We start from the raw sequence: 369 nt of genomic DNA on the forward strand, positions 1-369 counted from the left end.
GTCAACGCAGGTTAGGCTTATTTTATTTGAACTTGTGAATCGATAAGTCGCGCGGTGTGTGCCTCTATGAGATGCAGAATATGCAAAGGCACAAACGGAACCGAGGTTGAGTTTTCTCAGGCGCTGCGAAATTTTCACAATAATCGGTTCAGGTCATCCTGCTAGCTGGAACCATGCAGTGCTGATGACATGCTGATTGCAAAATAAACTGCACCACCATAAGTTTAGCAACGGCCTTGCGGAATAGACAGCATTACATTTGCTAAATGTGTTGAGCATCGACAAGATCGAAAGACCTACAGAACGCTGATTTCCGCACGGCAAGATATGTCAAGGACGGGTGTGCTGGGCCAGGGTACAGTGGCTAGA

This window comes from Dermacentor silvarum, chromosome 2 (assembly GCF_013339745.2).
Source record: "Dermacentor silvarum isolate Dsil-2018 chromosome 2, BIME_Dsil_1.4, whole genome shotgun sequence".
NCBI classification, from domain to species: Eukaryota; Metazoa; Arthropoda; class Arachnida; order Ixodida; family Ixodidae; genus Dermacentor; species Dermacentor silvarum.